Below are 8887 nucleotides of genomic sequence, written 5' to 3' on the forward strand. Positions count from 1 at the left end.
ATCCAAAAGGATTTCTCTGTGTGACTAGGCAATAGAGGGACTTTAAGATGCAATAGTGCCATTTTTAAAAACCCAAGACCCAAAATAGCTGATAAAGTATTACAAATGACCAGGGCTTTTTTCTGGGAAAAGAGATGGTGGAACTCAGTGGGTTGCACTTGGAAAAAATGATCATATGGCTGGGGGCCCCACTCCCTGATCTCCAGGCAGAGGGGAGCTTAGATTGCTGTCTGCGCCGTTGGCGCAGAGGGCAATCTCAACTCCCCTCTGTCTGGAGATCAGGGGGCGGGGCCACCAGCCATGTGACCATTTTCAAGAGGTTCCGGAACTTCGTTCCCCTGCGTTCCCGCTGAAAAAAAGCCCTGCAAATGACTGTTGAAAAGAAAGATGCAAAATGCAAGTCTGCTAATTGGTTATTGGCTAGTTCTTTCTTTCTTTCCTGGAGAATTACTTGACCTTTGAGGAGATCTTCAGTGCAGGGACATTCACAAGCTGGGTGGCTTTTGAGGGCATGCAAAGGTTTCCCCCAAGGAACCCCGACGCAACAAAGGAAAGGACGTGTGCAAACCACCTCACTGTTATCACATTCATGCTATAGATTGTTAAGACCTGTTAGCCTGGGGCAGCAGCAGCAAAGATCCCCCATGCTTCAGATTTCCTTCTTAAAGGAGGAATTATACGTTACTCGAGCGAACAGGGGAGCTCAGCCCTGTGTTTACTAAGCACGAGACTTTCAGGAGAGCTGGCAGACTGGGGAAAGATGCAGGCCCCTCCACCAGATCACCCCCCAGGGCTTATTAAAAGCCCAGCTGGAGAAAAACTTTCCTGGGGGGGCAGCAGTAAGGGTAAGAAGAAAACAGTGGCCATCAGGCACCTCCTGCTAAATCTCCTGTACAGCTCCTCCCCTCCTGTCCCTGTTACTCAGCTGGAAATACGCGGAGAGAAGATCAGTAGGCTGTGAAGACCCCGGTGTAGAGCTGGGGTGCAACTCTGCAGACACAGGGCCAAGCTAGAAGTGACGGATTACACCTGAATGGCGAGTGAACAGACTCGCATGTATTCCTCCCTGTTCACTACGTGATCCAGTGGAGCGCAAGTGGAGCGCAAGTGAACAGGGAGGAATACATGTGAGAGCGGGACCACAAGCGACGCCTGACACAGGTTGGACACTAGTCAGCTTCCCTCAAGTTTTGATGGGAAATGTAGGCGTCCTGGTCTTGCAGCTTGGCTCTCCGACTGCTGTCCCATGGACTTTTCAACTGTCACTTGTCCAACATTCCGCCAAGCTGCCTACATTTCCCATCAAAACTTGAGGGAAGCAGACAAGTGTCCAACCTGTGTCAGGCGTCACTTGTGGTCCCGCTCTGAGTCTGTTCACTTGCCATTCAAGTGTAATTCTAGCTTGGCCCATAGTTGCACGGCAAACCCTGCTGGACCCCTGTAAATGAAGATCGCAAGGTTAGGCTAGCATGTTGGGAACATTTTTAATATATGCATAGATTTTCTTTAAACAATCAGGTTCTTGAAATATATACTTGTATCAATAGTAATAAACTTCCCACTTCTCTTCTTGGGCCCTTTATCACAGAGTCCACAATCCTTACCTGTGAGCCAAGATACCCCCAGTCCCTGCTACACACACACACACCCTGAATTCCAAGGAGCTGAATCAGCTGTGCCTGTGATCAATGTTATTGGGACGGCTGATAGATCTAATCTTGCCAGCACAGAAAGCTGTCTGCCCCTCATTCCCTGAGAGTCATCCATCACCGAAGTCGTTGCTGTTTCCACAAAATGGATTGGAATGTTCCAGTGAGTTTGGTGAGCGTCACATCTCGCTAGTCCTGCTCTGTTACCACCTGCCCACAGAGGGAAAGTTTAAAGCGAACAGAGAGAAATCCACAGTACCAGGAGGACCGATGTCTTAAATACTTAAGCAAAACCACAGGACAACTCATCTGTCACTGGAAAGAATGGCTCAATAGTGGGACGGCACTTCAGTGTACGGCACTTCTCAGAAGGAAAGAGCAGAATGACTCACACTGTAATATGTCCTGCAAGATCTCTTCTCTCCCCTAGTGTCACACAAGCCATAAAGTGACAAATGGCTCCATGGCAGAGCATCTGCTTGGTAGGCAGAAGGCCCCAGGATCAATCCCCGGCATCTCCAGTTAGAAAGATCAGGTGGTAGGTGACGTGAAAGATCTCTGCCTGAGGCCCTGGACTGACCTTGCTGACCCAATGGTCTGGGTCAGCTTCCTGTGTGCCATGAGCCACAAATACTTCTTGCCAGGGGTCATTTCATAGAAAAAGAGCTGGAGGAACTCATTAGCATAATTCATTAGCATTGCTCATTAGCATATGCCATGCCCGTTGCCATAGCCGGAAGTGGTTCATTAGCTAACTGATTTGCATAGGTGACATCACCTATCCTGGCTGTTTTGGATCCAATCCTGGCCATTCAGGGCCAAAACTGGGCCCAAAATGGCAAAAAGTGGTTGAAAATGGCCAAAAAGGGGCCCAGAATGGTCAGGATCAGGCCGCTGCTGAGTGGGAGAGTGATCCACCACCAATCAGAGGCCCGATACGGGCCATTTCAGCCTCAATCCAGGCTGAAATGAGCCCAAAATGGCTGAGAGTCAAGTGGGTGGGGTCACCTGACATGTGACCTCTTTGGGGAACTGCCGGAACTGCATTCCTGCGCGGTCCCCCTCGAAACGAGGCCTGGTCCGAGCACATGCGCAAACACATCACTTCTGGCAGTGACGTCATTGCACCGACCACATGAATTCTCCCGCGCTCCATGTGAGGCTGAATCACACTTCGAAATGAGCCCTGCTTCTTGCCTGTCCTTTCGAAATGAGCCCTGCTTCTTGCCAATCTCACGGCTGTTTTAGATCTAAAAAAGTGTTCTTGAACCAAGAGATTTTGTGTTTTCCCTTTCTAAATGAGTGCTGAAATCATCTCTATTGGTTTTATGATGGCATTTTAGAAAACAACACACTTTTCATAACACAGAATGAAGGGCAGTTCTTGCCTGCAGACTCACATTCTAAAACAAGATGGAAGTGCGGGCCGGGAGGGGGGATGGAGAAGGAGTGGATCAAGGAGGGTATGATGGAATAAGCAGATAGCTAGATAAAGAGTGACCAGGACTGGTCAGGTGCCCTCTGCTGTACCTTCTACATCAGTGCATATTTTTCACTCAGATGGAGGGCCTAACTAGCCACATGACACCTTTTGTCTAGCAACAGACAGAACCAATTCAAGCTCTTTTGTCTCCCCAAGCAAGGTATAATGATCCTCTCTTGGGCCCGCACCACAGCCAGCTGTTCAGGAGGAGATGTCAGTATTAGAGGTGAGCACAAACTGGGAAAATTGCGGTTTGTGGTCTGTCACATTTCACAAACCACAAACCATGAACCGCCATGAACTTCTCTGGTTCGTGAACTAGTTCATTTGATTTGTCGGTTCGTCACTTCCGGGGCTGCAGAAGGTCTGCAGAAAGCCCATCCCCCCGTTGCCTAGGTAACAGATTGATTGGCACCAGGCTGTCTGTAGTGACGAACTGAAAAACGAACCAAAATAACCACTCTAATAATCATAGCAGTTCATCACGGTTTGTCAGAAATGAACTCCAACGAACCACCAGTTCGTGACCCAAATACTGTCCCAGTTTGTGACAAACTTTGGTTCGTGTTTTGGTTCGTGCCCAACTCTAGTCAGTACCCTTCTGAGCCTCTGAGGGCCAGGAACTGGATGAGCCTCTGTGGAGCATCAGTGGTCTCCTTCTTGTGGTATCTCAAGCAGTCAGTGATAGCAAAACATGGAGCACTATGGATTGACCAGGTAGATCAGGGACAATTTTAAGTGAGGACCATTCTCCTGCCTTACCTTTCCCTCATTCACTTTTCTCCAAGACTTCAAAAACAGGAGAAAAGCAGATGCAGGGCAGGGAGACAACTGGGAGACATAGTATAGGCAGGTGAAGCATTCAGCCTCCCCTTGGCTACTAGCACCAGCCACTTCTCTAGTTTAAATGCTGCCCTGCTGCATACCTTTTTGTGACAACCCTGAAAAAGGTTAAGTGAACCTTCCCCATGGCAGGAATGAAGGCAGCAGCCAGCCAAACATCCGGAGGGTATTCCAAGGCTGTGGAGCCCCTTTACTTCGCTGGGTGGTCCGAACACTTGCTGGACCTGATGCTCCACAGTCAGCTTAGTTTAGCTCAGCTCCAACACTCCTCCTTTTATGACATGAAACTGAACCCAGACATTTCCTCCATCCCTTGTTTGGGTGCTTGTCTCCTTTGTTTCTCCAATCACGATACTGCAGCTTGGACGTCCTTTTGGCTGCTATCCTGCCCTCTGACAAAACCCACCTGGAATAAGTAGGACAGCGCTTGAGACTTTGCACCCATAACAGCAACAACAGCAGCAACATTCAATGTATATACCACCAGGATGACTTAACACCCACTCAGTGTGGTTTACAAAGGATGCCATTACTATCCCCACAACAAAACACCCTGTGAGGTGGGTGGGGCTGAGAGAGCTCTGAGAGAGCTGTGACTGGCCCAAGGTCACCCAGCTGGCTTCAAGTGGAGGAGTGGGGAATCAAACCCGGTTCTCCAGCTTAGAGTCCTGCGCTCTTAACCACCACACCAAACATGCCACCGGACAGCCTGCTCCCTGCACCAGCCCAAGAAGTTTAGCTGCACCGGCCATTTTGTGACCTACAAAGAGGCCCTTCAGCCAATCGAATGCTCCGCCCAGAAATACGGGCTGGCTAAACTGACTTGGCAACTGACAGAACTTTTGCTCCTTGCTTAGTTTGTCCTTCCCTGCCTGTACACCAAGCTGATGAAGGGCTGCTTGAAGTTTCCTCTTGTTGCATTGCAAATGAATGAAACAAGCTATGGCAGCACATTGGTGAGCAAGACCAGGGCTTATTGGTGAGTTCCCAGAAGACAGAGATCTTCTCAATACAGTCTGTTGGGACTGAGATGAAGACTCTCTTGAGATTGTCTTGGAGTCCCAGAGCTATATGATTTGTGCCTGGGCCCCTTTGGCATCTCCATCTGGGGACACGGCTGGGACGCATTACAGGAGCATTATGGTTTGCTCTCATCTATAAGCCAGGGTGGGATCGTTCGTGCTGAGAGGATGCAAAGACCAGAGCTGGTTTCCACCCTTCCCAGAAAGGGATGGCTGCCTTTGACATAGTGAATCATGAAGGTCTTTGGAAACTTCTCCATAAATCTGCCTGACTACACTAGATGATTTCAGTCATTTGCTCATTTCATAATTGGCCAGAGTCATGCCGTGCTGTGATTTCTTGTGAGCATTTCCTGTCAACAATAAAACTAAGTCAAGCGGTTGCATTATAGTGCTGGTTCTCTTTGCTGTAGTCCGCTCTAGGATGTTCCAAAGGACTTGTATGCAGGGCTTTTTTTCAGCTGGAACGAGGTGGAACGAGCCCAAAATGGCCGAGTCAGGTGGGTGGGGCCACCTGAGACCTCGTTGGGGAACTGCCGGAACTGCGTTCCGGCACGTTTCCCCTCGAAATGAGCCCTGGTCCCAGCACATGTGCAAACACATCACTTCTGGCAGTGACATCATTGCACTGACCACACAAATTCTCCCAAGCTCCATGTGAGGCCGAATCAGCCCATTTGTGGCCAAAATTGGCCCCAAATGAAGTGTGTGAGTGCTTGCACAACAAGCATGATGACATCACTCCCAGAAGTGATGTCATTGCACCTCCCGGGAGTGTGCACAGTGCGCATGTGGTGGGTGACCTCTGGGGGGGCTTGCCACCTCCTGCTGAGCATTGGCGGACTGGCAGGCAATGAGGGCCCTGGGAGTTTGCCCCCCACCGGGAGGCACCAGAGAACCCTAAATATAAGCAGTGACCAAGACTGGATTTGCATCTCATGAGAGAAATCATAAAAATGAAGGACAAGGGCCCTAGGCCCTTAACACAAAGGGGGTTATGTAGGGATTGTTTTCCATTTGTTCTGTTTGTAAAATATTTATATCCTACCTTTCCTCTGGGTTTAAGATAGCTATCAACCAATTTATTTATTTTATGTATTTATTTTCTTTATTTATATTCCACCTTTCTTCCCAAGGTGGAATCAAAGCAGGTTACATCATTCTCCTCCTGTCCTCTATTTTATGCTCACCACAACCCTGTGAAGTAGGTTAGGCTGTGAGCATGTGGCTGGCCCAAGGTCACCCAGGCTATCTTCTGCTGTGGGGAGGGGACATAGACAGGGCTTTTTTTCAGCGGGAACGCAGTGGAACGGAGTCCTGGCAATTCTTAAAAATGGTCACATGGCCGGTGGCTCCACCCCCTGATCTCCAGACAGGGGGGAGTTGAGATTGTCCTCCGTGCGCGGAGGGCAATCTCAACTTTTCTAAGGAGCATCATTGATTCAAATCTAGCCCATTTTCCTATTGATTTCCCACTTCCTAGCTTGGCTAAAGCAAAATCCCTTCACGGCAGTTCCCCAAAGAGGTCACATGTCAGGTGGCCCCGCCCACCTGACTCTCGGCCATTTGGGGCCGTTTTGGCCTGGATTGGGGTTTAAAAGGCCTACATCGGGCCTCTGACAGGTGGTGGATCACTCTCCCGCTCATCAGCGGCCCGATCCTGACCATTTTGGGCCCCTTTTCAGCCATTTTGGGCCCAATTTCGGCCCTGAATGGCCAGGATTGGGTCCAAAACAGCCAGAACTGGTGACGTCTGGGGATGTGGCATATGCAAATCAGTTATACCAATGACACACTTCTGGTGATGGCAAGAGGCGTGGCATATGCTAATGAGTTATGCTAATGAGTTCCTCCAGCTCTTTTTCTACGTTTTCTACCTCTGGTTAAGGATGTCTCAACCCACAAACACTGATATGAGGAAAAAACGGTGGCCATTTAAGCTTGACATGGCTGCTTGCTGCAGGGGCTGTTTCTCAGTGGAAGAGTCTCTACTTTGCATGCAGAAGGCCCCAGGTTCAATCCCCAGCACGTCTGCTTTGAAGAACCAGGCAGCAGGTGATGCGAAAGACCTCTGCCTGAGGCCCAGGCTCAGTATGAAGCTGCTTCATGAGTCGATTTTCGCTGGCCCCCTCAGCAGCTGCCTCTCCTTTCAACATCCTGACTGCCTACTAAAGTACCAATGCATTTGTTTGTTTATTTTAAATTTTTCTACCCTGCTGTCTACCTTCGGAAGATTGCTTGAGGCAGGTTATTCATTTAGATATTTATACCTCACTTTTCTTTCCAATGGGGACCCCAAGCGGCTTACATCACCATTCTCCTCTCCTCCATTTTATCCTCACAACAGCCCTGTGAGGTTGGTTAGGATGAGAGAGTGGGTCTGGCCCAAGCTCACCTAGTGAGCTTCCGCGGCAGAATGGGGTTTCCAACTGAAGTCTGCCAGGCTGCAGTCCGACACTGTGACTTAGACGCTGACTTAGATTTATCAAAGTTCAAAGAATGCACCTGAAACATAAAGAAAGCAAAATAAAATTTAGCAGAAAAACACTGCGCAGATAAAATAATTAAAACTAAAAGCAGCCCCAGAGAGGAAAAAAGACTCAAACTTTCTTAAAAGCAGAATAATGGAGAATCCTCTTAAAACACAGCTACAAGCCAGGAAAGATGATAGATGTCAAGATGCTGGCTGCCTCTGCTATACACATACTTGTGCGGGGGGGGGGGGCTGGAGGTTATGATGTTATGATTATCTGTTGCAGCTGCGTTTCTTCACGCTTCCAGGATATGAATTCTACCTGGAATTATCTCTCTTAGACTATGCTTGCTCCTAGCCGCTGGGTAAGGAGCCCACATAAACCTTGAACCCTGGCCATTTCCACACATCTTACCTGCCTGTGGATCATCATGCAAAAGACCCGGAAGACAGCATCTTCTCACACAAAATCATGCCAGGAAGACGCTGTTATCCAGGAGTTTCCAGGTCTTTCACACGATGTTCCGCAGGCAGGTAAGATGTGTGGAAACGGCCCGTGTCCTCCCCTGTGCAGATGGTTCCCAACAGAATTAGCTAGCCTCTCTGAAGGGGGTGGGGGAGAATGTTAGCCTGCAAACGATATATGTTCTTGACATTTGGTTGTGCCTCATTCCTGACAATGAATCCAGTAAGATCATGAACTAGCAACTTTTCAATAAAGCTCTTACTAACCAACAGTGGAGTCTTTGGAAGATTACTTGGCAGATCCTAACAACAGAAGAGTGCAACCGATAAAAACGACATAAACTGCATAAAACCTAAGGAAAAAAACACATTCTCACCTCATAGAATCATAGAGTTGGAAGGGGCCATACAGACCATCTAATCCAACCCCCTGCCCAGTGCAGGATCAGCCTAAAAGGATCCCTGACAAGTATTCATCCAGCCTCTTCTTGAAAACTGCCAGTGAGGGGGAGCTCACCACCTCCCTAGGCAGCTGATTCCACTTTTGAACTACTCTGACCGTGAAAAAGTTTTTCCTAATATCCAGTCGGTACCTTTGTGCATGTAGTTTTAGCCCATTGCTTCGCGTCCTACCCTCTGCTGCCAACTGGAACAGCTCCTTGCCCTCCTCCAAATGACAGCCTTTCAAATAATTAAAGAGAGCAATCATGTCCCCCCTCAACCTCCTCTTCTCCAAACTAAACATTCCCAAGGCCCTCAGCCTTTCCTTGTAGGGCTTAGTCTCCAGACCCCTGATCATCCTCGTCACCCTCCTCTGCACCCTCTCGATTTTGTCCACATTCTTTTTGAAGTGAGGCCTCCAGAACTGCACACAATACTCCAGGTGTGGCCTGACCAAGGCAGTATAGAGAGGGGCTATGACCTCCTGCGATTTCAATGCTATGGCCCCTTT

This window comes from Eublepharis macularius, chromosome 7 (assembly GCF_028583425.1).
Source record: "Eublepharis macularius isolate TG4126 chromosome 7, MPM_Emac_v1.0, whole genome shotgun sequence".
Taxonomy (NCBI): Eukaryota; Metazoa; Chordata; class Lepidosauria; order Squamata; family Eublepharidae; genus Eublepharis; species Eublepharis macularius.